The following is a 15,916-nucleotide window of genomic DNA, read 5'->3' on the forward strand; positions in this document are numbered from 1 at the left end:
CTGGAATGTAAAATTTGTAATAAATACTGCTATTGGTATAAACACTACATATAAACTTAATGTTGTGAGTTTTATTACACCTATTTTTCAACATTCCAACATTTTTTCAACTACTTTAACATTGTAGAAAAACTAACCATTAAAAATTAATGAGTATGTATTTACTGGTAACACATTTTCTTTTTCACCTCTGGGTCCAATGTGACTTGCCTGGGCACTAGACATGCTCCCTTCTTACTTTCCTAGAAAGTCCCAATACTTCGCATATTTGTTTTGTTTTCTTTCTTGTTTTTAAGATTTTATTTATTTTTAGAGCGAGGGAAAGGTAGGGAAAAAGAGAGGGAGAGAAACAACGATGTGCAAGAGGTCTTGAATACCCCCAGCCGAGTACCTGGTCCACAACCCAGGCATGTGTCCTCACCTGGAATCAAACCAATAACTTATTGATTTGCAGGATGAAGCCCAACCCACTGAGCCACACCAGTCAGGGCTATACACTTGTGTTCCGTCTGACTGTGTTTTCTCTAAATTTGGATTTCGGCCCAGAAACAATCCTGAGTTTGTAAGAAAATACTGTAGCATGCTAACATTTGGAGCTATCAATTTGCTCAATAAATGGATATTTTGTAAATAAATATTTCTAAAATATTATATGAGACAGGAAAGAATAAAACTCATGGGAACAGTCAAGACAATGAAAGGTTCATTGATTGCATATTTCTATGCAAATTTATGTCCCCAGAGAAGGTTCAGCAAAGCAGTCAGGGCTACAAGAGTGTGCCAAGTTAGTCCCAAAATCAACAGGCACATCCTCAAGAGGTATATCCTAATATAACAAATGTAACACAAAGATTTCATGCTACCTTTTATGCATATAGACTGACTAATGCTTACTCAATAATAAATTGTGTTCTCTACCCCTCCTTTATATTGGTATAAAGGGGTCTTTTGTTGGCAGGATTGTTTTATTTCCCCAACAAAATGATGGGATTTCTCAACAAAGAAAGCAAGCCCCTAGCCTGGAAATACAGTGCAAAGCAGTGTCTTTTATTATATTAAATGTACATGGATTTTCTATTCTAATCCATAATATCCCCACACTTCTTTTAATATATTAAAACATAGTAAAAATATATAAGAAAATAAAAGGAAGTATCTCATATGAAAATTTCTCAAGTTTCTTACCATTAAGAAACTGAGGTTCCTGGAAGATGTGTCATGTTTAAATACACTGAAACGTTGTGTAGACTGTGGCACATTAACTAATATTCCTAAGTAGCTCGTAGAGAATAAACTTGTATCATGGCTACTTAGCCCCAAATTTCCACTTTTTCATTTTAGAATCTACCCATAATATGTGTTTTTTTGTAATATTAATGTTTTAAAGTGCTTAACATAAGGAAAATTTACATAGTAGGAAAATGGACCATAATTTATTTCGTGACATCAGGTACCCCTTGGCACACTTCAGGGGTACCCAGTTTCAGAAGTAGTCTTACTGATTGGTTCAAGAAGTTCATGAAATAATACTTCCTAAATTTCTAGAAACATCTATAAAAATAAGTAAGGAACTTTGTAATGCATTTTAAAAAGCAGATGGCAGCCCTGGCTGGGGTGACTTCTGTGCCAGCCCGCAGACCAAAGGGTCGCCATTTCAGATTCCCAGTCAGGGCACATGCTTGGATTGCCGGCGGGTCTCAAGTTGGGGGTATGCAAGAGGCACCCACACATCGGTTTCTCTCCTCTTTCCCTCTCTCTCTAAAATAAATAAAATCTTTTTAAAAAATCTTAAGAAACAAAACAAACAAAAAAAAGCAAAGGGCAGATACCCAGTGTTTGGAAGTACAGAGGAACTCTGTATACCATCTTTACAACTTTCCTGTAAATCTGTCCATTCTAAAATTTAAAAAAGGTTACTTTAAAAAATTTTCACCTTTAGAATGAGGAACAGAGGCCTATGACTAAATACTATAACCGGAATGACAGCAGGTATTAAACTTGTTTTAATTTTCCCGCACCCTATTCTCAAGTTTGAAATAATCGTTCTGAAGCTATTGTAGTTTTTTAAGCTCCAATCAGTTTTTCTATTTTTTGACAGTTTTTCTTTTCTACTCTGTCGGGAATAGTGAGAAGAGTAATCGCTTAAGCATTCCCAAGGGTCTGGGCCAGACAGGTCAACAAAAGTAGTAATAAAAGGAAAGAAATTCGAAAGGGCTGGTAAATCTCCAAGAATTCACCTCTAGGTCTCCTATTAAGTAGCACAAGTAGGTAACAGTCCAGTCACTACTGGGAATAGATAAAATTGGAATTAATATCTTCTAATAACAGACCCTGACCTAGCCACTTTTTTACAAAAACAAAGAAAAACTGCTAAGTCCTCAGAAGGCGGCAGCACCCGAGGGCAAACTGTACTAGCTGATTAGGGGACTTTACTAGAAGAGGGTCCTTGCCCTCTGCTCTCCTTCAGGATCTCGCACTCGTTCTGGGAGGCCAAGTGTGCGTGGACGAAAGTTGACGAAACCAGAAACCCAGGTACGCACAATTAAATTCCCCAAGCGCGCCGCCAAGAAGACCCACGGTGGGAGCACCCGGCGAACGCGCGAGAGACGCACGGAGCGGGGAAACTGCGCTAGGGGAGAAGGCGGCCCTGCGGGCGAGGAGGCCGTACCCCGCATGCGTCCTTCTCCTGGGCGGCACCCTTTTTCCTCAGCGCGGGTGAGAGGAGGCTCAGCTTGCGGCTCTCTGGCCCCGCCCTCTACGCGCTCACCCGCCCGCCGTTACCATGGGGATTGAATGGCCTCAACCCGCCTTCGGCTGTGCACCGCAAACGGTCGCCTCTGCGGACCTGGCGCCGGTGACAGTGGGAGGTCATGGAGGTCTCAAGAAACTCCATCGTGGAGACCAGAAAGCGGAAGGGCCTGGGCCGTTGCCGGCATTTCTTTTGGCTGGGGGTCGTCTTCGACACGGTGGGCGCGACGGTGCTGTTCACTGGCGTCTTCGCCGACCTGGTCTTCTACGACCTGCTGCTCTACCTGGGTTCCATCATCATCTTCTTCAGCCTCCTCTGGTGGGTCTTCTGGTACACAGGCAACATCGAATTGACTCCGGAGGTCTTGAAGAGCCACTACCGCGTGCCCTCCGCCACCGTGGCGCACGCGCTCAGACAGACCGGCAGCCCCAGCTTCTCATTCACCTTCCTCACCTTTTCCACTGCCTTGGGGCAGCTCCGGCCGGGGCGGCATAGGAGGAGGGTCCTCCGAAGGACGGCTTCTCTTCTGAGTATGACCCCCACAGGCCAGGCAGAAAACCCGTTAGCAAAGGAGGACCAAGGCAAGGGCAGAATGATAAACGTCAAGGAGAGTGGCGATGCTGAAGGCTTTGGCAGAGAGGATCTGGGCCTGGAACCAGAAGCTGTCAAAAGCTCAGAAGGAGTTTGTGCCCCAGACCCTGATGCTGGTCCTCTGGCCCCGAGGCTGGACGACCAGCGACCCATCTGATGCAGCCAGAGCTCACTCCATCTCCCCTGGACCAACCTCTGCCTCCCACCGTTGTTGCCTCTAAGAGCCTGCCTGTGGTCCCCTTGTCCTCTACCACTCAGCCTCTAACTATTTATTCTAAGAGCCTACCAATAGTTTCCTTGGCCTCTAGGAGCCAGCCTCCAGTCACTCTTCCCTCTGCAAGCCTGCCTGCTGTCCCCTTGTCCTCTAAAGGGCAGCCTCTGGACACCTTGGTCTCTAAGATCCAGACTGCAGTCCCCGTGGTCTCACAGAGCTACCCCCTGGTGCCTGTGGTCTCTCAGATCCACCCCTTGGTGTCTGCGGCTGCACAGAGCCATCTCCAGGGCCCTGTAGCTTCAGGGAGCAATTTCCAGAATTTTTCTCCGGCCTCTCAAACTCAGCCTTCAGCTGTTCAGGCTGCTCAAGCCCAGGCTCTGGCCACCGAGGTCTCCCTGATCCAGCTTCTGCCAGCCCCATGTTTTCAGAACCAATCCGTGGACCCACAGGTCACTCCAGCTGTCCAGGACACCCTGTATGACACCCAACAGGCCCCCAAGAGCAGTGCTTTATTTAGTTCAAGAGATTGCTTTCAGCCAGTCTTCACATGCCCAGGAGCCCTATGCAGGCCAGGAGCTAAGTCAAGACACTGTGCCCTGACACTGTGCCCCAGCTCCCCACATCCCTGGCTTTAGCTACTGAGGCCCAGAAGCCAATGCCCCATGAAAGTGCGCCTGCCCCCACCGCTGAGAACAGCCACCTTCACTAGTACAAAACCAGATGCTCAGGCCTCTGCCAAGGAACTGCCTTGGGAGGAATCTTCACCTACATTATTTCTTGATCATTTCCAGGTATACATTCTAGCCATTTTCTCAACCCCTTCTATTAAAAAGAATTAAGTTAGTAAAGATGAAGTGGCTTTTTCCTTCAGGGATTAGATTTTTGGGACTTTGGTAGGTTTTTGAAACCTAGTTCCGTGAGATGTAAGGTTTTACCTACTCTACCAGATACTAGTGTGATCACTTCCTTTTATTTCAGCCCAGTTAGGAGAGAGTGGAATTACATTTCTTCTTGGAACTCGAAGGTAGGAGAAGGGAGGGGGACTGCAGCGTTTCTGAAACAAGATGATTTTAGGTGGTACAGGGACACAGCATTAAATAGCAATGAGCTCTCTAGTGGGGAAGTTATTCTCTTTTCAGTTCTTTTTCAATCTTTGTGATTATGTCAAAGAGAATGTCCTTAGTTTGGGAGTTAGTAATCTCTAATACTTCTGGTGTTTTGGTAGGCAACAAGTGCCCGTACCCCCAGCTAGGATTTAATACCATTTGTATTAACAAAGTCATTTTAGTGGATAATCTTTATTTATGCCAAGCAACACTGGTTTTTCTATTTACAGTGGTGTTTACTGCTTTTTGAAATACATTTATTTAAGTAAAAAAACACTTTACAGGAGTCAACTTAAAGGTAAAAGTTAATTGTATAAATGAAACAAAACAATTTTGAAGTTTGGACATTTTTTTATTTGTACTGAATCACATGTGCTTTCTACTAATCACAGGACCCTTTGCGCTAACCTGTTTGACAAACTTTATGGTTAAGGCTATTGAAGATGAATTCTGCTTAACTTTCCAACTCCTTGACAATAAGAAATGTAGATAAGACCATGCAGCTATCAGAATTGGTGACTCTGCTTCTTGGTGAGTTAAGTGCTGTCATAATAGTATACATTGTTGAATATCAATTTCCTGGTCTTTCTAATTCTGTTCCATAAGTTACCTGTTCTGTGGGGGGTAGGGGAGAAGGATATAGGGCAGAGCAATACTTTGGAAATTATGTTATGCTTTTAGTTGCTCAAAAATACCAAGAAGGTGTTCATCTTTATTTCATATTGGTTGGTTTCATTTTTAGAGTGGAATACAACTGAATATTAAGTGGAAGTCAAACTCTTAATTTCCTTACAGTTTTCTTCAATTGTCCTGTAAGAGACTATATATACACTCTCTCTAGGGGAGAGGGTGTATCACAAAGATAATCTATATGGGCAAAGCATTTTGATGCCTCTGGTTTTGTATGCTTTGGACACTTGGAGTCTAAAATGAAATACATTCAGTGATTTGTTTATTTTTTAACAGTACAGGATCTTTTTTTCACACTTATCATGCCATGAGTTCATAGTGAATGGGTTCTCTAGCAGCTCAGGCTCTTTTCCATTTGTTCTTACAAAGTATCCTCTTGATGGAGCAGACTGGCTCTTCAGTTAAACCCAGGTATTTTTTTCTCTTTGGCTTCTTTTTCTGATCATTCCCTTCATATATTTCAGGAAGTTATCTTGGCTCTTAGAGTGGCTTAATATGCTTAATATGTACTTTAATACTCTTGGCAAGAATCTGTCCCTTAATTTGTTTACAACAATGCCCACTGCATGCTTAGGCACATTGTAGACTCTTCTAGTTTTGTCCTAGTAACATTTGTGGGGCATTCCTTTTCAACAGTGCTCCATTCCTTTGATGTCTACAATATCACCTTTCTTGTAGATTTGCATGTATGTGGCCAAAGGAACAACTCCATGTGTTCTAAAAGGCCTAGAGAATGTACAGTGGGTGTCTCTTGTCTTTCCCTTTGTGTTAGTCACTTTGGCTACTTAATGGAAGATGGCAGTTCTTCCTGAAAGGAAGGTGGTGGTTTATTTCTATTTAAGAGAAAAAAAAAGACAAAAGGAGCAAACCAAAATAATACCAGAAGGAAAGGATTTAGTATTAGTGAATGAGATTATTAATTTTTTCCCATTAATTCTATTCTTTCAGGGGAAATATATGATTGAAATAATTAGAATGCAGACCTTGCCATCAGAAAGCTTATAGATATGGTTCTTTAATTCAAAGGAATGGCTTTTTTTTTTAATTTACTTTTTTAGAGAGACGGGAAAGGAGGGAGAAAGAGGGAGAGAAACAGCAATGTGCAACAAATGAATAGCTCTAAAGAGGAGACAGTTTTAGACAAAAGGAGAAGGAATATGCTGGCACCTGCCTAATTCTTAGTGGAAGAATTATTTTTGACAGGAAGAGCCATGCAATGTCCTTTAAATAATTAATCCATTGACCAGACATTTATTGAATTGCTAGCAAGTGCCAGGCATTACATTAGGCACTGGGGATTCAGAGCTAAATCAGATGTCCCCACTCTCCAAGAGCTGTTTATCAAATGAGAGGGACATAGGAGTAACTGGTACCGTGTAATATAACAAGCCTAGTCAAAGTTCTTTCAGAATATAGGTATGCGATGGGTGAGAAATCTTTAAGTTGGATTCTAAAGTAGTTTTTCACTGGACAAGGAAGATGGGAAGAACATTCCATGAGAAGGGGAAAAGCATCAACAGAAAGGCACAAAGGTGTAATATTCCATGGCTTGTTGAGGACACATTTGGGAAAAGATAGCCTCATACTTTAGGCAAGGGTGCTTGAGACTCAGAGGATGGAGATAGAGAGACAGAGAAAGAAAAAGGGCAAGGAGCGCCAACTGAGACCTCTGAAGGCTTTTTTAAGCAGGGTATTTTATGTCTTTAATTCTATCTGTGGGCTCTGTTATGAAGTACATAATGGCAATAGGCCAATAATTAGAGAATAATTATCAAGGTCTCTCCCAGTTCTAAGCTGAAAATAGGTCTCTTAGAGGTTAACAATAGTTTTTAACCTAAGTGTAGGCTCCATGAGTATTCATCTTGGAAAACACTTTCAGGTGTTTATTTGCTTGTACAGAACTATTTTTGGGTTTTTTTCTGTAAATATGACATCAGGTAAACATCAAATGTTATGAGATGTTTCTCTATATGATTGTAAGATAAATACTTACCTGAAACAGGGGCTGAAGACCCCTTGGACTTACCCAATAGGCAACACTTCCATGTTGGGTCAAATAGAGAGCAGGCCTGCTGTTACAGCATCAACCCTGTGGCTGGAGGGTATTCGAAAATGCTGTGGGATTCAGTAAACTGGGAGTAATGTGAAAAGACACAATACATATAGATGACGACGTAAAAGAAGCCATAAGAAGGCCTCCTGAAAACCTGCATAACGACAGGGTGTTTCACATTAAGAGAGCACTGGACCTGTCCATGAGGCAGCAGATTTTGCCTAAAGAGTAGTGAACAAAACATGAGGAGGAATGGACATTGAAATTCTTGAAATGTATCTGAAAGAGATTATTCGGGAAAGGAAAGAAAGAGAAGATCAGGCAAAGAAATAATCATGTAATCAAAATCTGTGAAAGCATCTGCCCTCAGTATTTTAATGATATTGGTTAAACCTGAAATGTACAATTTAGGACCATCTGGACTGCAAATATATTACTTAAGTTGATGTCTATTATAACTTTAAAAAAATAAAACAAGCGTTTACAAATTTTCTATTTAGGGCCAGATAGTAAATATTTTAGGCTCTAAGGGTCAAAAAACAAAATCAAGGATATTGTGTGGCTGCTTATATAACAAGAAAACTACTGCTCCCCCTGTTTGCCTGGGATACAGTTACTTTGACTCCAGTTGCATCAGCAGAAGCCAGGCACCTGACTAAGAACAGCTGGCCCGAGGGAGAGGGAAGAGGGGCCTGGCCAGTCAGGCCCGCAGTCAACATAGTGTATTTCACTCTGCCCCAGTGAAACTCAGATCTGAGGATGCTGTTCTCTCCTCAGAGAACCTGGCTATCTCATCTTAGTCTGCTGGTCTGAGGAGAGGTGATATGCCAAGTCTCTGACTCTCAGATAGAGATTTCGTTGTTTGGTGCCTGGCATTTGCCATCAGCAGAGTCTACAATGTGTAGGTGGTGATGCTCAGGCCCTGAGCAGTCTGCTGGCCAGACAAGTAGGCTCTGAGTGCTCTGGGAGTGGCAGGGGTGGAAACTTATGCCCCATCTTGGACTTTGAGACTCATGTTATAAGATCTATGTTGTAAGCTTTCCTTCCAAGTTAAAGTTATTAATGAGCCTTTTCTTAAGCCTGTTAATTGTAACTTGGGTTGTAATACCCTAGATTAGTCAATGGGTTACTTCGCTATTTAAAGCCTTACTTTCAGAGAAAGAAATGAAAATTGACAACTCTTATTTTTTTTGTTCCAGTCTGTGTCATCTAAGATAAAATTTTTTCTTTCCAGAAATCACCAGTATTTCTACAGATTTAAGTGCCAACTTTATAAAAGCACAAATACATTAGTCTCATTTTGGAAACCTCAGACCAGCAGACTTAATAGACTGCCTTTGCCAAGTATACATGTTTCAGTGCTGGGGAGAGCTTTCCAGCTTTAGATAATAAAGTTATTGATTGCCAGAACTTTAAGCCATAATAAATTATGCCACTCCAAATGAACGTTGTAATAAAATAAGTTGTTTTAAAAAGACTTCTCTTGTGAAAGCATTACAGCATTCCAAATGGAAAATGTCTCATGTACTCTGGGTGAAGATGTAAGTTAATACAATTCCTACAGAATGGACATTGAAAATTCAACTCCTTTATTTTAAGGATACTTTGTGACCTCCTTAGCTACCAGAAAGGTTAACACAATCAATGTGTTATAATACGCTACAATTTATATTTATGTGTTCATTTGATTTAAGTAAACATCTGAATTTCCCTTTTCCCCAGGGTTTCCCAGGGATTTAAAATCTGCTGATGTGATTGCATTTTGATTGCCTGTGTATGATAAAATAGAATTCATATGGGACTTCCCGCCTTTTATATTCTTTCTTTGTATCAGTCAATTGTTTATGTAAGAATGCTCTAATACAAAGGTAGTTTCCTTTTGAAATGTCCAGTTATAGGCAAAAAATAAAATAAAATGTAAAAACTCTACATTTTTTAGGTGGTACAATACTTTGGATCAAAACTAGCAAAAATTTTAGCTGTTTTTATATTTCTTCCCATTTTCTTTGCTGTGCATCAGTATTTTATATTTTAAACAGTTAACTCAAGCTGGAAGACGTTATGCATTACAGATACTTGGAAAAAAGAATAATTGGAAGGACATTCTCCTAAGTGAAATAGGACAAATACTGTATGATTCCACTTATATGGGATTTCTAGAAAATCAAATTTATAGAGACAGAAAGTAGAATGCTGGTTGCTAGGGGCTGGGGAGAGCGGACAGTGGGGAGTTTTTAAAGGGCACACTTTGAGATGAAAAGAGTGCTGGGGATGGGTTGCACAACAATGTGAATGCACTTAACACCACTGCATTGCACACTTAAAGATGATTAAGATGCTAAATTTTATGTGTATTCCACCACACTAAAAAAAATAGTTGAATTAGACCAGCAATGTATAAACCATATGGCGTTTATACATTTCTTTTTAAGGAATAAATATACGCAAGAGTTAAATGCAAAGGACATTGTAGATGGGGTATGTATATTCATCCCTTGAGCTTGCAGCAATCTACAGAAAAGCCTTTAATATTGCAATGGCTAATCAGTACCAATATGATTGGATTTTATCTTGTGTAAATAGAGGTGATTCTTAAGAACTGTGATTAGTGAATTTCAGGCACTACCAATAGTGCCTAGAAGGAGAAGATGGTCCCCTTGAAAGATAAATAGAAACAGCTTTAATCACTTTAATGAAGATAGACGTTTGTGTATCTTAAAAGAACTAAACTTTCCTGGTTTATTTTTTTTCACATTTTAAAATAATTGTTTTTATACAATGGACAGATCTTTAAAATTTAAATCTTTGGCTAGGTAATATGTTTCCATATTACAAAATTAAAAGAGCATAAATGGCACCTACTGAAGTTTCATTACAACCTTTGGCACAGTGCAATTGATAGACACTAAAAAATATTCCTAGTTTCTTATAAATCCTTTTATTTATATATACTTTAATTATATATTATTAATTTATATATATAAATTACTTACATATTCCAGTGTTTTTTACATATTGCTGAGCACCTTGCTTTTTTCACTTAACATATGTCAAAGATCATATGAACATATAGTATTTCATTCAGCAGCTGCATCATAATTAATTTAACTTGTTTCCTATTGATGGACATTTTGATTGTTTGTAATCTAATACATGTTCCCTTAATAAATGTTTTTAAGCAATAATAAATTTGGACCTAATACATAGTTATGAACCAATCAGCTCCTAATGATTGCCCATTGACTTTGAGAATCCCAAAGGCCATTTAGTCCCTTTCCTCTCTCCTCCAAAACTAAAAAACAAAAATCGTAAGTGAACTGCTTAAAATTGCATAGCTGGTTAGTGGCCCTGAGTTTGAGTCCTCTTTCCAATAAATCAGTGTAATTATCATTTCACTGCCTTGCAAATAGCCTCATTTAAAAAATATCATCTTAGAGGTTTGAATTCAAGCTCAGAAAAGACAATGAAGCATTTTACAGTTCCCTTACCACCAGAACATTTAAATTTTTTAGAGGCAGTACAGGAACATAGTGTTTTTTCTTAAAGTGAAACTGTGCTAAAGGCTATACAGTGAAAAGTAAGTCTTCCTCCATCCTCTAACCCCCATCTTCCATGGCCCTTTCTCAATCATTAGAGTCTGATGTACCTATCAAGAGAGTCCAAAACCCAAAATACATACATATGTGTGTGTGTGTGTTTTAAAAAATGTAAATAGTAGGATACTATACATTTTTTTCTGTACCTTTGCTTTTTTGCCTCCTTTTAAAGTTTCTCTAAAGTAGTTAATGTGCAAGTTAAATCTGATTTTACAGGTTTGTAAGCCCCTTGAAGGCTGGAATCCTCTCTCTTTCTCTCTCTCTCTTGTTTCTCCCACAGGACATGTAAAATACATTGAAGTAAGCCCCGGCTGGGTAGCTCAATTGGTTAGAGCATTGTCCTGACAAGCTAAGATTGTGGGTTTGATCCCTTTTCAGGGCACATACAAGAGGCAACCAATAAATGCATAAACAAGTGGAACAACAAATCAATGATTCTCTCTCTCTCCCCCCCCTATTCTCTCTCTCTCAAATCAATAAAAAAAATACACTGAAGTATTTTGGACTTAGCTTTATAACAACAGTGTTCAAAGAGTCTCATTTTTACCTTTGGTCTTACTCAAGATTTCTAGAACTGAGTTACTAAAAAGTGATTACACTGATATATTTTAAGATTTAGCTCATATTAAATGCTAGGTACTACATGGAACACAAAAATGTTTCTCTGTATAAGTCATGTCCTTTCTCTCTGAGTGCAATTATAGAGTGCATGTGGTATAACTAGGGCTTCCAATACTACAGTTCACAAATCCAATGTAAATTCCCCATCACATGCTCCCCCATAGATTGACTTTGTGGGACAAAATGGCAGGCAGGCCATTAGTTATGATTAACAAAGTGATGAAGTACTTTTGGAAAAGTAGAAATGGGCAGTAATTAAGAACTTATTTCAGCAATAGTCTGGTTTGATCAGCCTGAGAAAGAGTATTTTTCTGGTTCTTGTTTCTGAGTTGGGCAGATATCGGTGAGCTACTAGTTTAACCCTCTAAGCTAGGTCAAGGCATACTGCTCTAGGGTTTGTTTGTTTGTTTGTGTATATTTTTATTCTCACCCGAGGAAGTTTTTTCATTGCTTAAAAAGAGAGAGAGGAAGGAGGGGGGTAGATAGAGAGGGAGGGAAGGAAGGAGGGGCAGGAGGTAGGGGGAGAGAAAGGGAGGGAGAGGGAGACAAACATCGATTGGTTGTCTTCTTGTACATGGCACAACCAGGAATTGAACCTGCAACCTAGTTATGTGTCCTGACTGGAAATCAGAGCCCGTGACCTTTCAGTCTACAGGAGGACACTCCAACCAACGGAGCCACACCAGTCAGGACACTGCTCGAGAGTTTAATGCTCTTTCTTCCTCCTTAACATGTATTTTATACCATACACTATGCATTTGCCATACTATTTTAATAAATGGAGAAATGGATCATTCAACTAAACACAGTTTTAGGGTATTCTTTATCCTCTGTTATAGAAGTTTATTTTTAGTTTAGTGATTTCTTATGGACAAAACTTTCCAGTACTGTTAATCAGATTATACCATGGTGAATTGCTGTTAAATAATATATTACTTCTTCTAAAACTTACCATCCACTCAGCTTAGGTTGCTATATTTTTTTGTCTTGCTTTGCAAAAGGACTAATATAATTTGATTGTAAAGAGGGACAGGGAATATTGGCATTACAAATGGATTCCCAGACAATCATTTATTTAGTTCAGGATTCCCATTTTGGCTGTTTTCTCAACTGATCCTCATCACAGCCACCACCATCGCTTAGCCTCATCCTTTCACCCTTAGTGATTCTTAGATTTCAGCTGAATTTATCACTTTCTCAGGGAAACTTCCCTGAGCTCCCTGAAGAGGTAAATTCTGCCCATTATAGAACCACATAGTACAAATATAGCAAGGGCTTAATACATTTGTTAAATTCACATTTGATCAATGTCTGTTTCTCTCATTAGATGGTCCATGAGGGCAAGAACTATCAGTATTATTTGCTGATCACATATCCCCAATGCATAGCACAGGGCCTGATATGTAGGTGTTCAATAGATATTTGTTGAATAGATGAATGTAGATGTCAACTACTGTTAGTTTGAAAGCCTGTAGGAACAGATAAAGCTGAGACTACATAGTCCTTAGCAACCAAAGTCAATTAGAAAGACAGATAAAGCTGATTTCTTAAATTGTGCCAATAAAACAATAGAAAATATGTTACTGATTCACAACTTCAAACACAGTTACTTTCTAAGAAATTGTGGGGGGAAATTAAGGTACTTTTATCTGTAGCACCCTTCTGGTAAAAATTTGAAAAACATTCCATATAGACATTAAACACCATGAGGCTCTTGTATATGACCACCATTGTTTTCAAACAGAATAAAATGGTAAATGATTTTTTTCTATGTTCCCCCAAGATTATTAAATGAAAAATTGAAATGTTGTGACTGTTTGCAATATAATTTTGTATGTTATGTTTTATTTTTTGTTGTCTAATTGTTTCAAATATGTTTTCTGTCTTTAATTGGGCTAAAAGTTTACTAAGGCCACGCTTTATACCAGTGATTCTTAATTTTGTCAATATTGCCCCCCAGGGGCCATTTGGCATTTGGAGACATTTTTCCTTGTCACTATAGGGAGGAGGGGAATGCTACTGTCATCTAATGGACAGAGGCCAGAGATGTTGCTAAACATTTTACAATACACAGGACAGGCTCCTTCCTTCAAAAACCATTATCTGGCCCAAAATGTCAGTACTACCAAGGTAGAGAAACTCTGCTTTATACTTCTCTGTAATACTCGGAAAAGGAAGGCTCTAAATTAATGGTCTGTAGAGACACACACATATACACACACATACACACATGTATATGATGTGTATGTATACATCGTTAATGAGCTTTTCATGAAAGGAGTTTTTATAAAGATAGTTGACTTATAATTATTGACCCATTGAAAAGAGGAAAGGAAAAAATGAGATATCTACTTTTGGTTTTACTATTTAGAAATTGTTGCTCTGGCTCTTCCCTACATTCAAGTGTTCAAAAAACATTTGTTGAGCATTTATAGTGACCCTCTCTTATCCACAGCAAAGATTCATTGGAAGTCATTTGCTACAATACAACCTTATCTCTCTAGACTGGATTAGAGGAGGGCACCTGACTCAAACTTGGGCAATGAGAAATTCTTTTCTGATGCCTTAAGGTCTCCTTGTGTCCTTAGATTCTCCTTTTATGCTTAAGCTAGCTTGAAATAGTTTCTGTTACTGTCAAACCAAGAGGATTTAACCAACAGAACCACTTTAGGGGTGATTGTAAAATTTATCTTTACGGGAAGGCTGCTCTTTTGAAAAAATAGCTTAATAGGCCTTTTGGGTATATGGAAATAAAGCAAAAATTCATCCTGGAATGAAGGAGCTCAGAAAAATTATTAACAATTGTAATACGCAGTAAGGTAAAAAGAATGACTACCTTGTAGGTAAAGCTTCATCTTTGTAGGCAGCATGTTCATTCTTGTTTGCCTTGTTGTGTTTTTGGAGTATGTGTCTGGGGTCTTTATTTTCTTTGATTTGATCTGGAAACAAAAAGAGATGGGACTCTAGGGAAGGCAAAACTGATAAAGAAGGCTTTTTTCCTGGCAAGATGAGTTGGTCTATGGAACTGGGTAACTGAGGAGAGGGCCACCAATAAAGGGACATGACCAAAGATTTCCAACTGTGAATTATCATATTTAGTTTTAAGATTTTTCTTGCAAATCAGACTTCCACTGAAAGAAATTTTAAACATGGCAATCTTGTCTAGGCTGTGCTTTGGAAAAATAAAGAAGGATCTGTGCTCAAGCTTAAGGAGGAGACACTATTAGATGTGTATAATGGCACAACTTCAGAAAGTTCTTTGGCTGTTTCTTGTATATCCTTCAAACAAACAATTCTACCATAAAAAATTCTCATACACAGGGTTCTATACAAGAATAGCAATACAAATTACATAATGGGTGTGGGGATGGAGAAAGGAAACAATCTAAATGTTGGTGATAGGAAAATGGATATATATAAATCATGGTATATTCGTACAATAGAATGCTATATGGCAGAGAAAATACAACTACATACCACAGGATGGAGTCTAGAAACATAAAGTTGATTGCAAACAAGAAGTCATATAATATAGCAAGGAAATAACTTCATCAGGTTCAAAGACAAGCAAAAGTTAATACTGTATTATCTAGGAATGTATATGGTAATTACATAAAGACAAGTTAAAATGATTTTTAAAAATCAGGACAGTGATACTTTCGGAAGGAAGCAGAAAAAAGGTGAGATCTGGGAGGAGCACAAAGGAAGTTTCAATAGTACAGGTTAATTCCTATTTCATAAATTGGGTGGTACATTCATAGGTGTTCATTTTATTATGTTTTGTAATTTACATTAACGTATTCTTTTATATGTCAGAATTTTTAAAAAAGAATAATTGTTAAATTGCTTTAACAGTACAGAATTATACTTCTGATAGTGCATGAGAGTGTCAATAGACTATAGTTTAATTTTTTTTTCCTTTGGGGGGTGGAGAGGAAGAGATTCCCACTTAGTCTTGTAGCACCTTTGTGAGCTAGGATGCAATTTCCCCTGCTCTTAGGTCATTAATGATTTCTGCCCAACATTCTGCAGGAACCCTAAAGCAGTGAGGGAAGCAATAGGGGGAGCATATGGAGAAGATGGCAGAAACACAGTTACATATTTTAACAGTATTTTATATTTAACAAAGTGCTGCAACTGATATAATGTACTTTTGATGAATTCCCAAAGGTTGCAACATTTTCCCTTCTTAGAGACGGAGAGGGGGTTCCCCCTTTCCTCTGCCTCCCAATCCTCCATACTTTGCCTCGGTTTGTTCCTCATGCTTGCAAGGCCCGTCGCGGCTTTGTTGGTATG

This window comes from Pteronotus mesoamericanus, unplaced genomic scaffold (genome assembly GCF_021234165.1).
Source record: "Pteronotus mesoamericanus isolate MK-2021 breed Mesoamerican mustached bat unplaced genomic scaffold, CSHL_Meso_final scaffold_167, whole genome shotgun sequence".
Taxonomy (NCBI): Eukaryota; Metazoa; Chordata; class Mammalia; order Chiroptera; family Mormoopidae; genus Pteronotus; species Pteronotus mesoamericanus.